This window comes from Papaver somniferum, chromosome 7 (genome assembly GCF_003573695.1).
Source record: "Papaver somniferum cultivar HN1 chromosome 7, ASM357369v1, whole genome shotgun sequence".
Taxonomy (NCBI): domain Eukaryota; kingdom Viridiplantae; phylum Streptophyta; class Magnoliopsida; order Ranunculales; family Papaveraceae; genus Papaver; species Papaver somniferum.
The window spans coordinates 162923266-162942447 of record NC_039364.1 but is presented as its reverse complement, the minus strand read 5'-3'; positions in this window follow the sequence as shown (position 1 = coordinate 162942447).

Below are 19182 nucleotides of genomic sequence, written 5' to 3'. Positions count from 1 at the left end.
CTTTAAGAAGATTATTAGCAACTGGATCAACATGGAACACTTCTTCGCCAGAATCAGAATCAGTATCCGAAAGAATTTTTCCAGAAGCTAATGCAACCTCTCCTGCGTACTCTTGGAGATCATAATGTTTGGGTCCATCATCAAAAGTAGGCAAAGCTTCTGCATATGCCGATTGTCTACGGCTCCAGCTAGGACATACTGAAGGAAGGTGCCCGAAACCACGACAGTTATAGCATTGTACATCGTCATTAGGAGATGTTGTAACTTTAGAAAAACTCTTTTTCCTGTCTCTCAAGAGTTTTCTAAATTTTCGTGGAGTAACATCCTTAGTATCTGGCGAACCAGATTTATCCTTAGAGGATTCAAAATTGTTTGCATCTTTAAGAGAAATCACCTCTTTTCTAGATGCGTGTTCATTATCAAAGATCTTTAACTTTCCAACAAGAGTATTTCTGGAGAGTGTAGAAAGATCGTTTTTTTCTTCAATGACATGTTTTTTAGACTCGAATCTTGATGGTAGAGACCTCAGAATTTTGCACACAATAACTTTCTCTGGCATAGTTCTTCCTAATGAATATGAGGAGTTAACTATTTGAGAAAGTCTTTGGTTAAAATCATCAAAGGTTTCATCATCAGGCATGCGAAGGTTTTCCCAGTCAAAAGCTATATTTTGAAGCCTTGCTTCTTTCTCTGCGGTATTCCCTTCGAATATGGTTTCTAAGATATCCCAAGCATCTTTAGACTTATTACACGTAGTAACGTGGTGCTGAAGATCTGGAGTAATGGCATGGATGATTGCGTTTAGTCCTTCAAAATTTTTCTTTGCAGCAAGAATCTCAAGATTATCATAATCACCAATATCCTTTGCAACAGTTACACCGTCTGCTGTAACTAATGGAGGATTATAGCCATTAACAATACGAACCCATGATTGAAAATCTCGCGCTTGAATAAAAGAACGCATAACAATTTTTCCACCATAAATAATTCGTGCCATCGAAGACTGGTGGTACGTTTATAGAGAGAGCACTTCTTTCCATAACAATCATATTGCTTCAAACACAGACTTATGAGGTCTTAGCGTGTTTGCCTGCTCTGATACCAATTGAAAAAACGGGGGTAAAACAACCAGACCCAATAATTCGTTTGGAAATTTTTATGAACCAAATTCAATATACTTTCAAGAGAATCAACTAGACAGTCAGACTCAATCTTAAGAAAAGTATATCAAAGAGTTATATCTCTATTCCTCAATTCAATCCGCAATCAAACAAATAGGAATTTGCGAGCCTGATTGAATATAAGAAATAACTTGGACGGTATCAAAACCAATACCCAAGTGTCAATCAATTTAATCAACAACCAAAGGTTGGATTCCCAATTGATTGAACTTACGCACAACCCGTGATATTTCAATTATAAAGATAAACAATATAATGCGGAAAAGAAATAACACAGACACCAGAAATTTTGTTAACGAGGAAACTGCAAATGCAGAAAAACCCCGGGACCTAGTCCAGAATAAACACACACTGATTATAAGCTGTTACACCAAATTCCTACTAACTATTCAGACTAGATGTAATACCTACTTCAACACTTGTAGAACTCCTAGCAGAATACCGATTCTCTCTAGAAATTCTTCACGCAAATCTTCTAGCAGAACCCAATGTTCTCTTTAGAAGATACAACAACACGATTGATATGATTTGATATTTTGTTTGCACAAAACACCGGTTTGATTTCCCTTTAGATGTGAATCAAGGTTTTGGAAATCTTGTGTTTATTTTGATAAAAACAATCACTAGGTAAAAGTAATATCAAAACAAACTTGTAGATTAGGGTTTCAACTTACAATCAATATGCATACTCTCAAGAAGTCCGTGAACCTGATTTTCGTAAGTGAACTTGGGTGATTCAAAAGTTCAATTTCCAAGTTAAGAAAACCCTAATAATTCTACAACAAGAACAACTAGATAAATCTCCTAATTTTGGGAGTCTTTCCTAAGTTATAACTCTTGCCAAATGTTTGAGGGTAAAAACTGGTTCTGCTGGTTTTGGTAAATTTGGGTGTGTGTGGATGAGAAACGACTCTAAACCCTAAACAAATGCACTGCACGTGAGTACTTTCGATTCGAGAGATCAATCTGTACAATTCTGGCCTAAACCAAGAAATGGCCGTTCCAGACTTGGTTTGGTCACAAAGTGAAGGAGATGGAGTTGATCTTAGGGAGGGAAGCGAAGAAGGTGTTGAGATTATGAAGGTGTTGGCTGTTTATGACTTGTATCAGAATGTTGAACTGGCTTGCATAATGTAAGCTATCAGTTCTGGGTGTTTTCTAAATACTGATGACAACACTTGGTTTTTTCTGTGTTCTTTGAAAATAGGTGAAGGACCTATTTATACAAGTCATTGAGCGCAACCCTCATCTCGTAGAAAGCGGAGGAAGTGGAGTGATGGAGTAGTGGGTTCGTGTGGGTGATTGTCATACGATCACACCTTTTCCCACTTCCCTCATCATCGTTAACCGTCCATGCCTCCTGACACGTTCTCGTAATGGGTGTGTTGCACGCCGCACCCTGTAAACCGCCAGACCAATACCCCAGTAAGTATCCCCCAATTTGTGACATGTTTGATGTCTCGTATGAGCGAGTCAATTCGTGGGACCCTCCGAAAGAAATAGCATGCGGTGCTATTAGGTTAAATAACCAAGTTATTTATGGAATTGATATTCATGAAACATCGTACATGCTCGATGCATGTAATGCATCGCTTTTTAGAAAGCAACTCAAAACAATCGATATGCATGAAGCATCTCTGTTTTAAAGCTTGATTGAGTAAGTCGCGGATTAAGCGTCTTAAAATAGCAACACGTACAACCATCTTCGAGTGACCATTTGAAGGCCACATGGGTGGGCCATCGTCTGGTCGATCACTCCCTGTGACAGAGTGGAAGACGTCGACCATTGAGACACTTCATTGATTGCCAAATTTTTAATCCAAGCCGTCCGACCAAGTTGGCAAAGTTGGAGGGACGGGATTATTTACGACACATGTTTGCTGCCTTTGAAAGAATTTAGGGTTTTTAGAGGTGCGCTAACATCCCTCTTTGGCTTGATCGAATCTAAGCAATGACGCTATTTTTGAGTGGGACGATCGGGCATGCGTGGAGACGGCTCACTGGCGTGCATGCCTACACCTCTCGGTCCCACAAAGTTTTGATCTAGGCCACTCAACTTGACCGGCAAAGATGAGTGGTTGTGATCGATTTACGACAGAAATACATTGCCGCAAAGAGTTTAAAAGCCGTATAGCATGCCACCTTTGGGGCGCGCATTTCGAGACGTCGGGCCCTAGTATGCATAGGTCGTACAGTCACATGCAAAGGTGGTCCCAAGGTGATCATGTTGGCATCCTTGGGACCTCTTGAGTCTATATATACACCGTACGTTTAGGCTTGTGAAGATGGATGGTCACGATCAATTTACGACAGATGTGCATTGCCACAAACCCTAATCAGGGTTTTGAAACCTCCACGCCTACACGGCTTTGACCAAGTTGTTTGGCACGTTGTGGGCCTCCTTTGGGGAGATCGATCATGTGGGGCCAACGTTGGGCTAACGGTGAACGCATGTGCACCTTCTTGATGGTCCTAAATGCGATCTAAGCCATCCAAATAGGTTGGATAAGTTGGATGGTTGTGATCAATTTAATACACTAGTGGAATTTCGCGATTAGAAGCATCACGCCCTCCATGGTTTGAGCAAACGTTTCATTTCTCCATGGCCTCATCGTGAGAAAACCGATCGGGTGAGGGAAAAATAGGCCCGCCAACGTGTGCGTTAGCGCTTCCATAATCATCCATGGGATGATCTAATCTGTCCAACCAGGCTGGCGAAGTTGGACGGTTGCAATGGTTTTAAGACTTCCCTGGACAGTCTATGCTCGTTTGAGCTTCTCTAAGCAGCGTGGATACCTTACTTTGGGCTGGCGTTTGACGGCGCTGGAGAAGTGTGTGTGATGTTCGACCGACTGGGGCATTAGTGGGCCCGCCGGTGGTCATCACGGTGATTGCTTATTCCTGCCAGGGTTTGGCTAGGATGGTTAAATCATGCGGACAACTTGTGCGGCCAAGATCGTTTCTGAGACTGACATGGACAGTCTAGATTTTCCTTAAGAATGCTCGATCAGGCTAACAAAAAGCGCGTCGATACGAGATTCTCTTTGTTAGAGAATGATGTAGCCTATATGGGTATTTCACGCATGTCTCAATATTGGCACGGAGATTCATGCTACTCTGTTGCGAGTGAACACTCAGTCGTCACGTCATGTCAAATGATGAGAGTTCGGCTGAGAACATATCACAGAAAATACTATGCAAATCATATACTAATCAATAATTCTAATAAAATCACAGAATATTTGGGATTGCTGTTGCACGCACCATTCTGGGTGAATTTCACGTATTTATTGAATTGCTTCAAATAAAGTGAAGAGGTTTTTAGTACTCATCATTTCTTAAACGGATTTTCCCTTTGCAAGGTGACATCACATAAAATACTAGTTTTACAATTTTAGCCCTGAACTAAAATCCACCATCAACATTAAGTCCCCTGCTTAGCACGTAACAGCGGCATTGTTGCGGGGTAAGCATGAGATGGTGACAGACAAGGATGAAAAATCGAAAGGGAAAGACATGAGAAGATTACCAGGAAAATTCGATTGACCTTTGGGAAGAGGTATGTGCAATCTGCAATCTTTGTGCTGGCACGCTTATGTCTTGACCACGTAGTACTGGCGCAGCGACCCTTGAATACAAAGACGAGTATTGAGGTGGTGGAGCCCTCATCACTATAATGTACTGAGGAAGTATGCATGACAACACAATAGTAAGTGTTGAGGAATCTCAACACTAAGAGGAGGGATGTTATGAGGCAGTTTTCCTGGAAACACAGTGGTGAGTGTTGAGGAATCTCAAAACTAAGAGGAGAGATGTGTTGAGGCAGTTTTCCTAGCAACACAATGGTGAGTGTTGAGGAATTTTCACGTCTCAACACTAAGAGGAAAAATGTGTTGAGGCAGTTTTCCTGGCAACACAATGGCGAGTGTTGAGGAATTTTCACATCTCAACACTAAGAGGAAAAATGTGTTGAGGCAGTTTTCCTGGCAACACAGTGATGAGTGTTGGAATTTTCACGTCTCAACAATAAAAGGAAAAATGTGTTGAGACAGTTTGTCTGGCAACACAGTGGTGAGTGTTGAGGAATTTTCTCGTCTCAACACTAAGAGGAAAAAATATGTTGAGGCAGTTTTCCTGGCAACACAGTGATGAGTGTTGAGGAATTCTCACGTCTCAACACTAAGAGGAAAAATGTGTTGAGGAAGTTTGCCTGGCAACACAGTGGGGAGTGTTGATGAATTTTCACGTCTCAACACTAAGAGGAAAAATGTGTTGAGGAAGTTTGCCTGGCAACACAATGATGAGTGTTGAGGAATTTTCACGTCCCAACACTAAGAGGAAAAATATGTTGAGGCAGTTTTCCTGGCAACACAGTGATGAGTGTTGAGGAATTTTCACGTCTCAACCATAAAAGGAAAAATGTGTTGAGGCGGTTTGCCTGGCAACACAGTGATGAGTGTTGAGGAATTTTCTCGTCTCAATACTAAGTGAAAAAATGTGTTGATGCAGTTTGCCTGGCAACACAGTGATGAATGTTGAGGAATTTTCACGTCTCAACACTAAGAGGAAATATGTGTTGAGGCAGTTTGCCTGGCAACACAGTGGTGAGTGTTGAGGAATTTTCTCGTCTCAACACTAAGAGGAAAAATATGTTGAGGAAGTTTGCCTGGCAACACAATGATGAGTGTTGAGGAATTTTCACGTCTCAACACTAAGAGGAAAAAAGTGTTGAGGCAGTTTTCCTGGCAAAACAATGATGAGTGTTGAGGAATTTTCACGTCTCAACAATAAAAGGAAAAACGTGTAGAGGCAGTTTGCCTGGCAACACAGTGGTGAGTGTTGAGGAATTTTCTCGTCTCAACACTAAGAGGAAAAAAATCTGTTGAGGCAGTTTGCCTGGCAACACAGTGATGAGTGTTGAGGAATTTTCACGTTTCAACACTATGAGGAAAAAATGTGTTGAGGCAATTTGCCTGGCAACACAGTGGTGAGTGTTGAGGAATTTTCACGTCTCAACACTAAGAGGAAAAATATTTTGAGGAAGTTTGCCTGGCAACACAGTAATGAGTGTTGAGGAATTTTCATGTCTCAACACTAAGATGAAAAAGGTGTTGAGGCAGTTTGCCTGGCAACACAGTGATGAGTGTTGAGGAATTTTCTCGTCTCAACACAAAGAGGAAAAATGTGTTGAGGCAGTTTTCCTGGCAACACAGTGATGAGTGTTGAGGAATTTTCACGTCCCAACACTAAGAGGAAAAATGTGTTGAGGCAGTTTGCCTGGCAACACAGTGATGAGTGTTGAGGAATTTTCTCGTCTAAACACTAAGAGGAAAAATGTGTTGAGGCAGTTTCCCTGGCAACAGAATGATGAGTGTTGAGGAATTTTCACGTCTCAACACTAAAAGGAAAAATGTGTTGAGGCAGTTTGCCTGGCAACACAGTGGTGAGTGTTGAGGAATTTTCTCGTCTCAACACTAAGAGGAAAAAAAGTGTTGAGGCAGTTTGGCTGGTAACACAATGATGAGTGTTGAGGAATTTTCACGTCTCAACACTAAGAGGAAAAATGTGTTGAGGCAGTTTTCCTGGAAACACAGTGATAAGTGTTGAGGAATTTTCACGTCTCAACACTAAGAGGAAAAATGTGTTGAGGCAGTTTTCCCGACAACACAGTGATGAGTGTTGAGGAATTTTAACGTCTCAACACTAAGAGGAAAAATGTGTTGAGGCAGTTTGCCTGGCAACACAGTGGTGACTGTTGAGGAATTTTCTCGTCTCAACACTAAGAGGAAAAATGTGTTGTGGCAGTTTGCCTGGCAACACAGTGATGAGTGTTGAGAATTTTCACGTCTCAACACTAAGAGGAAAAAATGGTTGAGGCAGTTTTCCTGGAAACACAGTGGTGAGTGTTGAGGAATTTTCACGTCTCAACACTAAGAGGAAAAATGGTGTTGAGGAGTTTTCCTGGCAACACAGTGGTGAGTGTTGAGGAATTTCTCGTCTCAACACTAAGAGGAAAAAGGTTGAGGCAGTTTGTCCTGGGCAACACTGATGAGTGTTGAGGAATTTTCTCTTCGCATAGAGGGAAAAATGTGTTGAGGCAGTTTGCCTGGCAACACATGATGAGTGTTGAGGAATTTTCACGTCTCAACACTAAGAGGAAAATGTGTTGAGAGTAGTTTTGCCTGGCAACACAGTGGAGTGTTGAGGAATTTTCACGTCTCAACACTAAGAGGAAAAATGTGTTGAGCGTTCTTGGAAACACAATGAGAGTGTTGAGAATTTTCACGTCTCAACACTACGAGGAAAAGTTGTTGAGGCAGTTTTCCTGGCAACACAGTGATGATGTTGAGGAATTTTCACGTCTCAAACCATAAAGGAAAAATGTGTTGAGGCGTTTGCCTGGCAACACAGTGATGAGTGTTGAGGAATTCTCGTCTCAACACTAACTGAAAAAAATGTGTTGAGGCAGTTTGCCTGGCAACACAGTGATGAGTGTTGAGGAATTTTCACGTCTCAACACTAAGGAGAAAAATGTGTTGAGGCAGTTTGCCTGGAAACACAGTGATGAGTGTTGAGGAATTTTCACGTCTCAACACTAAGAGGAAAATGTGTTGAGGCAGTTTTCCCGACAACACAGTGATGAGTGTTGAGGAATTTCACGTCTCAACACTAAGAGGAAAAATGTGTTGAGGAGTTTCCTGGCAACACAGTGGTGATGTGTTGAGGAATTTTCTCGTCTCAACACTAAGAGGAAAAATATGTTGAGGAAGTTTGCCTGGCAAACATGAGTGTTGAGAATTTTCACGTCTCAACACTAAGAGGAAAAATGTGTTGAGGCAGTTTTCCTGGCAAACAGTGATGAGTGTTGAGGAATTTTCACGTCTCAACATAAGGAAAAACGTGTAGGGCAGTTTGCCTGGCAACACAGTGGTGAGTGTTGAGGAATTTTCTCGTCTCAACACTAAGAGGAAAAATGTGTTGAGGCAGTTTGCCTGGCAACACAGTGATGAGTGTTGAGGAATTTTCACGTATCAACACTAAGAGGAAAAAATGTGTTGAGGCAGTTTGCCTGGCAACACAGTGGGAGTGTTGAGGAATTTTCACGTCTCAACCTAAGAGGAAAATATTTGAGGAGTTTGCCTGGCAACACAGTAATGAGTGTTGAGGAATTTTCATGTCTCAACACTAAGATGAAAAGGTGTTGAGGCAGTTTGCCTGGCAACACAGTGATGAGTGTTGAGGATTTTCTCGTCTCAACACAAAGAGGAAAAATGTGTTGAGGCAGTTTTCCTGGCAACACAGTGATGAGTGTTGAGGAATTTTCACGTCCCAACACTAAGAGGAAAAATGTGTTGAGGCAGTTTGCCTGGCAACACAGTGATGGTGTTGAGGAATTTTCTCGTCTAACACTAAGAGGAAAAATGTGTTGAGGCAGTTTTCCTGGCAACAGTGATGAGTGTTGAGGAATTTTCACGTCTCAACACTAAGAGGAAAAATGTGTTTGAGGCAGTTTGCCTGGCAACACAGTGGAGTGTTGAGGAATTTTCTCGTCTCAACACTAAGAGGAAAAAAAGTGTTGAGGCAGTTTGGATGGTAACACAATGATGAGTGTTGAGGAATTTTCACGTCTCAACACTAAGAGGAAAAATGTGTTGAGGCAGTTTTCCTGGAAACACAGTGATAAGTGTTGAGGAATTTTCACGTCTCAACACTAAGAGGAAAAATGTGTTGAGGCAGTTTTCCCGACAACACAGTGATGAGTGTTGAGGAATTTTAACGTCTCAACACTAAGAGGAAAAATGTGTTGAGGCAGTTTGCCTGGCAACACAGTGGTGAGTGTTGAGGAATTTTCTCGTCTCAACACTAAGAGGAAAAAAATGTGTTGAGGCAGTTTGCCTGGCAACACAGTGATGAGTGTTGAAGAATTTTCACGTCTCAACACTAAGAGGAAAAATGTGTTAAGGCAGTTTGCCTGGAAACACAGTGGTGAGTGTTGAGGAATTTTCACGTCTCGACAATAAGAGGAAAAATGTGTTGAGGCAGTTTTCCCGACAACACAGTGATGAGTGTTGAGGAATTTTAACGTCTCAACACTAAGAGGAAAAATGTGTTGAGGAAGTTTGCCTGGCAACACAGTGGTGAGTGTTGAGGAATTTTCTCGTCTCAACACTAAGAGGAAAAAATATGTTGAGGCAGTTTGCCTGGCAACACAGTGATGAGTGTTGAAGAATTTTCACGTCTCAACACTAAGAGGAAAAATGTGTTGAGGCAGTTTGCCTGGAAACACAGTGGTGAGTGTTGAGGAATTTTCACGTCTCGACAATAAGAGGAAAAATGTGTTGAGGAAGTTTGCCTGGCAACACAGTGTTGAGTGTTGAGGAATTTTCTCGTCTCAACACTAAGAGGAAAAATGTATTGAGACAGTTTGCCTGGCAACACAGTGGTGAGTGTTGAGGAATTTTCACGTCTCAACACTAAGAGGAAAAATGTGTTGAGGCAGTTTGAATGGCAACACAGTGATGAGTGTTGAGGAGTTTTCTCGTCTCAACACTAAGAGGAAAAATGTGTTGAGGCAGTTTTCCTGGAAACACAGTGATGAGTGTTCATGAATTTTCACGTCTTAACACTTAGAGGAAAAATGTGTTGAGGCAGTTTGCCTGGCAACACAGTGATGAGTGTTGAGGAATTTTCACGTCTCAACACTAAGAGGAAAAATGCATTGAGGCAGTTTGCCTGGCAACACAGTGGTGAGTGTTGAGGAATTTTCACGTCTCAACATTAAGAGATTTAAAATTTATTTGATATGCCTAATAGATAAAAAAAATTAGTTTAAGGATAGTTACTTAGCTCTGTCGCTAGGTATGTCCTTCGCGCATGATTATGCTTTGAGTGTATGAGGCTCTCCCATGAGTAAGCAGCGTGACAAAAGTCCCCATGTGCAATTATCCCGAGGTCATTTCCTCATGGAAGATGTGCTTCTATTGCATTCGCTGGTAAGGCGGAGTCTGCGTTTAAACTTCTAAACCTGAAGTAAGCTTCAGTCCCCAAGTGTAGCTTACTTCGATTATACCACCTTGAATCCATACCTCTGTGATTTGATACAAGCTTATTGTACTTTCCTGGATGCGATGCTGTGATGCTTGGAATATCACATGGACGAAATATTTTTTGTAGTGGTTGTTGCTATGGTGAACCTCTGGCTGGTATCAACAAAACGAGCAACATCGGTTCTTGGCAGCAACTTGGCTGGCTGCGATCACGATCCTCGACAGAAAGGAGTGTGGCGGCAGCGGCTCTGGCTCTATTGATCGAAGGTGTAACGCCTGAGCGAACGCTTCCTACACTGCTGGTGTTGATCATGCTGACAGGTGGTACATTGATGTTGCTGGAAGGAAAGTTGACATCAAGGGGGTTTTCAGTGCCGGCAGCATCAGGGTTTGTTGCTGACCCCGACCTGAGCTCTACCACCTTGAAATATAGATTGACAAATGAAATTGAAAATTGGGAATTTTAGGAAATTGAAAACGGGATAGGGAAAATGATTTTTTGCAACCGAGAGATCAATCTCCCACTGTGGTCGCCAATTGTTTGATGGTACAAACTGGTTCTGCTGGTTTTGGTAAATTTGGGTCTGTGTGGATGAGAAACGAATCTAAACCCTAAACAAATGCACTGCATGGGAGTACTTTAGATTCGAGAGATAAATCTGTACAATTCTGGCCTAAACCAAGAAATGGCCGTTCCAGACTTGCTTCGGTCACAAAATGAAGGAGATGGGGTTGATCTTAGGGAGGGAAGCGAAGAAGGTGTTGAGATCAAGGTAGTTAATATCACGTATCGGTATCTTATCGGCCGGGTCCGATACACCTTTACAAAAGATAATATCCGTTTTTATCGGTGATACATCATTTAATATAGAATTTCAAATAATTACAAAACTATAATAAAAAATAATAAAAATCATACACATATTTCAAATTCCAACATACGAGATGGTTTATTAGCCAGTGTTGTGATTGTTGTCCCATTATGCCGGTAATCTTTTTTATTATCCTTCATATTTATCTTTTATATTTCCCTGCCTTGCAATCGAAATATATTTTCCTTTTTATATCCTACCATATAGTCATTGATTTTATATTATAAATATATTAGGGATCTTCACCTTCTCCAATTGACATTGTACTTGTCTGTAAACACTAGATGCATGTTGATGAAAAATTTATTCACGAAAACGATATTATCGGTGTACAAGTAAAACCTATATATCGGTTTGTACCTTCCTGTACAACCGATAATATCGTTCCATCTTTGTATCGTCGATATTTTCGGTATCGTATAGGTATTTTCTGAGATCCGATAAAAACCTGTAATATCGGCTTGTACAACCGATATTGACTACCTTGGTTGAGATTATGAAGGTGTTGGATGTTTATGACTTGTATCAGAATGTTGAACTGGCTTGCATAATGTAAGCTATCAGTTCTGGGTGTTTTCTAGATACTGATGACAACACTTGGTTTTTTATGTGTTCTTTGAAAATAGGTGAAGGACCTATTTATACAAGTCATTGAGCGCAACCCTCATCTCGTAGGAAGTGGAGTGATGGAGTAGTGGGGTCGTGTGGGTGATTGTCACACGATCATGCCTTTGCCCACTTCCCTCATCTTCGTTAACCGTCCATGCCTCCTGACACGTTCTCGTAATGGGCGCGTTGCACGCAGCACACTGTAAACCGCCAGACCAATACTCCAGTAAGTATCCACCAGTTTGTGACATGTTTGATCTCTCGAATGAGCGAGTCAATTCGTGGGACCAGCCGAAAGAAATAGCACGCGGTGCTATTAGGTTAAATAACCAAGTTATTTATGGAATTGATATTCATGAAACATCGTGCATGCTCGATGCATGTAATGCATCGCTTTTTAGCAAGCAGCTCAAAATAATCGATATGCATGAAGCATCGCTGTTTTAAAGCTTGATTGAGTAAGTCGCGGATTAAGCGTCTCAAAATAGCAGCACGTCCAACCATCTTCGAGTGATCGTTTGAAGGCCACATGGGTGGTCCATCCTATGGTCGATCACTCCCTGTGACAGAGTAGCAGACGACGACCATTGAGGCCTGATTGCCTAATTTTTAATCCAAGCCATCCGACCAAGATGGCAAAGTTGGACGTACGAGATGATTTACGGCACATGTTTGCTGTCGTTGAAAGAATTTAGGGTTTTTAGAGGTGTGCTAACATCCCTCTTTGGCTTGATCGAATCCAAGCATTGGCGCTATTTTTGAGTGGGCCGATCAGGCATGCGTGGAGACGGCTCAATGGCGTGCATGCCTACACCTCTCGGTCCCACAAAGATTCGATCTAGGCCACTCAACTTGACCGACAAAGATGAGTGGTTGTGATCGATTTGCGACAGAAATACATTGCCGCAAAGAGTTTAAAAGCCGTATGGCATGCCACCTTTGGGGCGCGCGTTTCGAGACGCCGGGCCCTAGTCTGCATAAGCCGGCCGGTCACATGCAAAGGTGGTCCCACAGTGATCACGTTGGCATCCTTGGGACCTCTTGAGTCTATATTTACACCGTCGGTTTAGGCTGGTGAAGATGGATGGTCACGATCAATTTACGACTGATGTGCATTACCGCAAACCCTAATTAGGGTTTTGAAACAGCCACGCCCACACGACTTTGACCAAGCGGTTTGGCACGCTGTGGGCCTCCTTTGGGGAGATCGATCATGTGGGGCCAACATTGGGCTAACGATGAACGCATGTGCACCTTCCTGATGGTCCTAAATGCGATCTAATCCATCCAAATAGGCTGGCTAAGTTGGATGGTTGTGATCAATTTAAGACACTAGTGGAATTTCGCGATTAGAAGCATCACGCCCGCCATGGTTTGAGCAAATGTTTCATTGCTCCATGGCCTCATCGTGAGAAAACCGATCAGGTGAGGGAAAAGTGGGCCTGCCAACGTGTGCGTTAGCGCTTCCCTAATCATCCATGGGATGATCTAATCCGTCCAACCAGGCTGGCGAAGTTGGACGGTTGTAATGGTTTTAAGACTGCCCTAGACAGTCTATGCTCGTTTGAGCTTCTCTAAGCAGCGAAGATATCTTACTTTGGGCTGGCGTTTGACAGCACTGGAGAAGTGTGTGTGATGTTCGACCGACTGGGGCCTTAGTGGGCCCGCCGGTGGTCATCAATGTAATCGCCTATTCTTGTCAGGGTTTGGCTAGGCTGGTTAAATCATGCGGCCAACTTGTGCGGCCGTGATCGTTTTTGAGACCGACATGGACAGTCTATATTTCCCTTAAGCATGCTCGATCGGACTAACCAAAAGCGCGTCGATAGGAGATTGTCTTTGTTAGAGAATGATGTAGCATGTGTGGGTATTTCACGCATGTCCCAATATTGGCACGGAGATTCATGCTACTCTGTTGCGAGTGAACACTCAGTCGTCACGTCATGCCAAATGATGAGAGTTCGGCTGAGAACTTAGCACGGAAAATACTAGGCAAATCATACACTAATCAATAATGCTAATAAAATTCACAGAATATTTGGGATTGTTGTTGCATGCACCATTCTGGGTAAATTTCGTGTATTTATTGAATTGCTTCAAATAAAGTAAAGAGGTTTTTTGTACTCATCATTTCTTAAACAGCTTTTCCCTTTGAAAGGTGACAGCGCATAAAATATTGGTTTTACAATTTTAGCCCTGAACTAAAATCCACCATCAACACCAAAATAATTAAATAAATAATTAATTAGCAAACATTGTATTTATGTGAATAAATCACACTCTAACTTAGGAAGGAATCACAAACACTCTAATATGGTAATCAAATATGTTTGGATTAATAGCCATCTTGCCTAGATAAGGAAACATCACCAACTTGACCAAAAATACCTTTTCGTCACGTAATTGGGCCCAAGTCCGTGAACCGTTACAAACAGTCCATGGATTGTTTCCTACTAACGAAATGTAACAATTAAAGCAACACTTATAATTGTTACTTTAATAAATACTCATAACTTCATCGTTATAACTCGGAATTGAGTGATTCTTGGCTCGTTGAATTCGTAAGCTCATTCACTATAATATGAGATCCTCTATAGGGATAAAGGTTATTGTCACCAAAGTAATGAATCAAATAACCTCAAGTATATCTACATAAATGTACATTTACCGTTATAGGAATTGTTCCATAGAGTGAGCATTTATATTGATAGATTAGAAAGGTAGAATTGAACAAGAATCCAAATGAAATCAATCACATACCTTTGTTGATGAAGTACTTGTTGATGTCTTCTTGTAGTCTTCAATCTTCACCCTTAAGGATAGCTTCGATTCAACTTATTAAACCTAATCTAGTCTGAAACTATCTTTAGTATGCTAAATCAAGAATGCATTTTGGCAACTAAAATTGACAACTAACTTGACATACCAACGCTAGTGGGTTCAACCGAGCAATGCTCTAACAATTGTTTCTATTAGATTTAATCTTATGAAATTTATGTTTATGGCTTTGATTGTTTGAACTTTTATATCTTGTTTTTAGACCATTAGTCATCCCAGTCAGATTGTCTGTCTGACTCTGCCTTTAGCTGACCTAGGATATCTGACTGAGATGAATCAGTCTAACCCTGAGTTGAATCATTAACCAGACTTGACTCAGTGACCTAACTCGTTGACCTGACCTTGGATCAGTTGACTTACTTGACCTTTGACTCTGGACTTGACCTCTGATTGAGGTTGACCATCAGTTGACCCAGTTGGACCAGGCCTTAGATTAATGGGCAGGGTTAGTGGACTTGGGCTTAGACGTAGCTTTCCTAGTTTGATACTTTGGACCCTTTATTGTCCGAACTAGCCTTTGGTTCCATCTACAAAGTGGTAGATATTCATAAGACATGTGTAATGGACTATAGAACCAATCTAATTGGATTTGTAAACCTTTGTATGCTAAAGATAGATAATGAAAATGTGTAGAACCATAGATGGGCTTAAAACCATTAGATAGTTCACTTAGCCCATAACTAGAGAATTGTATGAAATCATTTTATGAACCTTGTATGAGCCTTTTGGCTAAACTCTTTGAGTGATCGCGTGATTAACAATTAGTCTGTATTAACAACGATCGATTCAAAGGATGAACCAGCGGATTGAGGAATTAGGACCATTACGAATCCTCTCCTTCTCTGTTGCCGTTGATAACATAATAATGAAGAACCCTTTGCGCATATGTAGAAACTTAACATCCTGTCCAAGTTTCCATTGTTCAACAAGAGAGTGTTTAACCTCAGGAAACTTCATTCCCGTGAAATCCAGACGAGCTATGAAGCTATGTTGAAAGGGTTTATAACCTTCATGGAAGAAATCCAAAGGGATTTCCAAATCTGGTTCTCCCTCTTTCAGAGTTGGACTTGGAAGGGGGGAGAGATCAATAATCGTAGGGTTTAGGGTTTTTTTACACTTAAAAATATCCGCAAAAGAACTAGAAACCCCAACAAGTTTGTTCGCACCAAAAGATATGGATGGAGACATAACATCCTTGATAAGACGTAACATCCTTGACAAGAATATCCGCAAAAGACGTAATAACAGAGTCATACTCGTTGCTAAAGCTGATCCTGTAAAATTCTTACTATCAAAGCCATCCTTGATAAGGAGACCCGCAAAATGGTTACTTCAGATGTCAGAGTTCGACATAGCGTGTGTCTCACCCAAAGTGATCAAGGGCCAAGCAGTTGCAGACTTACTCGTTTACTTTCCAAGGGAAGACGTTACAATGCTACATGAATATGTGTCGGGTGAGTTTCCAGAAATTTCAGTCGTTAAAGAAGAAACATGGTTACTGTACTTTGATGGATCCGCCACTCCACTCCTAGCAATGATACTGACGGAGCGGGCAGTTTTATGTGAGTTTGGAATTAGGGTTTGCTAAATAGGAAAGTCCTGGATGTCGACATAATTTGGACATAAATAGAATTCTTATTTTTTATAGTCAAAAGATATTCCTTGATAATCAAGGTGATACCAATCCTAAATATTGAGAATCTTGTAATTAATATTTTTGATTTTCCAGCAAATCAAAACATATCTCTTGGAAAGTTATATTATTAAAGTGTTAATCTGATTTTAGATATTTTCTAGTGAGAGATTTCGGAATAACACGTTGGATATTAATTAGAATATGAAAACCAATATTAGGTACTTATTGAATATCTTGAGAATATTTTTGGTTTTGGAATTTCCTTATTGTCCAAACAACCTTGGTCTATAAATAATTGAGTTTGCATTTCTTTCAAACTATCCTAAGAGCCAGACAATCTTCATTCGTGTTATTTCTGGTGGAGCCTTCTATCCAGAGAGGAAAGTACCCTAATTAAGAAAAATCTCTTATGACCGCTCGTTGAAAGACTTCTATGGGATCAAGAAGCTCTAAGAGCACCGTTGGTGGAAATCTAGATAATTGCATTGTAATTTTAGTTTTCGATTATTGATTTGATTAACATAATGATTGTTGAAACTTTGATTGCACCTAGTTTGTGACGGATCAGAGAATTTTTGCTTCCAGCGAATCGGGTTACGATCCGCTTGGAAAGTTCCGACTCTCTGATATGCCACTTAAGTAAAAATTTTGTTCATTCATAATTCTGCATATGGTAGAAATCTCATTAGTCACAAGATTAGAATTCTATGAGCATATGTCCCATACCATAATACTCATAAAATTTGACAAAGGTTCCAATATCCAAAAATAAATAAATATGAGTCAGACAGTTGCCAACAATAACAGACGATCAATTGCCGAAAATAAGATACGGCTAATTGCCAATAGACGGCCAATTTCCAATAAAAATAAAAAATGGCCAATTTCGAAAATAGAAGACGGCCAATTGCCGGAAATAAAAGATGGCCAATTGCCGGAAATAAAAGATGGCCAATTGCCAAAAACAAGAAACAACCAGTTGTCGATTCCAACAATTTATGGCCAGTTTCCAAAAGTGAGAGATGGCCAGTTGCCAAAATTGAGAGATCGTAATAATCATCTCTCACTAGGTAGTATGAACAACTAATTCTGCAACTACCTCATACCAACGATATATACTGTCAAGGTTGCAATCATCTCCGAATAGATGGTATGAACTGCCAAGCAGTAACCAACTCTTTTCTGATGATATGAACAACCCCATAGGGTTCTGCTGAACCACATAGCGGCTGCCTACGTACCCTCTCTGTTGCTCGAAGAGATCAAGCACGACCGTAGTTCGTCAAGTCATGCACCACAATTTTTATAATGAAAACTTACATCTTACACCCACCAAATAATTAAATTGGTGTACATACTGAAATACAAGTAGAACGTGTAAGCCAAAGCTACACAAAAATCAATCCACATTTTCCTAAATGCTAGTTATCAAGTAAACTGGCTCCATTTCACCATTTAATCCAAAGTAATAGAATTCATCTACCTAGTTTAATTAAATCATTATCTTGTAAGCAGTAAAAGTATAAGATTACATAGTGATATAACTATTCTACCAGTACCACTTGACCAACGATTCTTTCTTTCTTTTTTATAGAAAAACTTAGGCAAAGCCTAAATAACAGACAATGTAGAAGTAGTACCATTGACAAGGCTGGTGGCAGTACCACTTTCATAGTTCTTACAAGAAATAACAATATTAAGAGATTGCAAATTTTGTAGCCTACGGATAATAGTAAGACTAGTTAACACAAAAGTAACATGACTAATTCTTAAAGGAGTGTCTTGATTGGTGTTTTGCAGTGCTTCACAGTAATTTCGGTTGAATCTTCCCTTGATGGCCTGATTGTAGAGAAATTGAAATTTTAGCAGTATTTCATTGGACTCAGTTTGTACTGCAATATTCATGTGTTGTTTTTGTTGTGCAGTTGTATGCTAGATCTGCACCTCCTGTGGCTCCTCTTTCTCCCAGTTGGCCTGAGTGTCCTCTGCTATCAATGTTATTTCCTGCAAAGTCCAAAATAATTAGTGCTGAGAAGTATTTTAAACTTCCAGGATCCTGTATAGTACATATTTTGATTATGTAGCCATAATCCTGTGGATTCTGAAGGTTTAGATTATAGGGTACTGTCAGGTTTTCCTGATTTTCTGGTTCTGCACCATTCAGAGAGATAGTGTTGAGAGCATGAGATGTTAATATGTGGACTCTATTAAAGTCACAAAGGTGTTGTTTAATGCAAAGAGATGTTTTCTTTGCATTAGGCTTTATGTTCTGGAAGACTAGATCACATCTAGCCTTCCAGATATACCAACAGATGGTAGCATAAGTATTATAACATTCAGTATTGCTAGTAGAAATGAACCAGGAATTGAACCAGTCCATGAAGTTTGTTGTATGATCAAACTTTCCATGGGATTCTCTCAGTATTTCATGCCAGACTTCAGTTGCTGCATGGTAGTTTAGAAACATATGTGTCACTGTTTCCTCCCCACTTTTGCAATTTTGACATATATGATCAATGTATTGGAGAATACTTGTTGTCTTTGCATTTGTGGGGAGGATTTCATGTGCACATTTCCAAATGAATATATTTATCACTGGGGCAACATTCATACTCCAGATGGCTTCCCAGTTTCTTGTATTGATATCATTCCTATATAGGTTGTCTATCTTTGCCTTGTACATGGCTTTGACATATAATTTTCTTGTAGTGTTTAGGCTCCAATGCATACTATCTTCTTCTTCTGGGTGAGTTTCCAAAGACATAATTATTTGAGAAGTGTTTAAGCATAAGAGCTGTTGGACAAGCTGAGTATTCCATTCTCCCGATGGTGTCATGAGTTGAGAAAGTTGCTCTATATCCTGTGGGCAGTGAGTTGGTTTTAAGAGCTTGTCTGTTGAATAGGAATCCAGATGTCCTCCCATATTCTTATTTTGTTCCACTTGCCTATTTCCCAAGTACAATGTTGTTGTATATTTTGTATTCCTTCAAGAATGCCCT